This window comes from Gavialis gangeticus, unplaced genomic scaffold (assembly GCF_001723915.1).
Source record: "Gavialis gangeticus isolate Ggan-Ray unplaced genomic scaffold, GavGan_comp1, whole genome shotgun sequence".
NCBI lineage: Eukaryota > Metazoa > Chordata > Crocodylia > Gavialidae > Gavialis > Gavialis gangeticus.
The window spans coordinates 70,439,005-70,439,689 of record NW_017729031.1 but is presented as its reverse complement, the minus strand read 5'-3'; positions in this window follow the sequence as shown (position 1 = coordinate 70,439,689).

The following is a 685-nucleotide window of genomic DNA, read 5'->3' as shown; positions in this document are numbered from 1 at the left end:
GAGATCATGCATACCTCTCCCTCTCAGGGCACCGGTGTGGCCAGTCAGGTCGTCGGTGGGCTCTTCTTCACGCCAAGGTGATGGATGAGTCCCACACAGCAGCAGAGATTAGGGGGGCCATGAACCGCATGGTGCAGGGGTGGCTGGGCATTGGGCAGGCTGAGCTCACCCGCGGCTTCATGGTCACCAACAATGGGGCCAATATGGTCAAGGCAGTCCGTGATGCCAACTTTGCTGGTATTCGCTGTGTGGCACACAATCTACATCTGATTGTGAGGGATGCCTTGGAGGGGGACAGGGCTGCTGGTGATGGCACCAGCAACACCAGCAGGCTCATTTCCAGATGCAGGAAGGTGGAAGACTACTTCCACCGGAGCATCAAGGGGGGCAAGATGCTGCAGGACAAACAAGCAGAGCTAAATATCCCACAGCACAGAATCATCCAGGATGTGGAGACTCGGTGAAACTACACTTACCTGATGCTCGAGAGGCTGGTGGAGCAATAGAAGGCTGTCTATGAGCTGGCCTTGCTTGGGGAGATTGGGATCAGCAGCCCCCTGACCAAAGCTGAGTGGGATGCCATCTCCCAGATCTTGCTGGTCCTCAAGCCCTTCCTCGAGGCCACTGAAACCCTCAGTGCTGCTGATGCCTTCCTCAGCCAGGTGGTCCCCATAGTGAAGGAGCT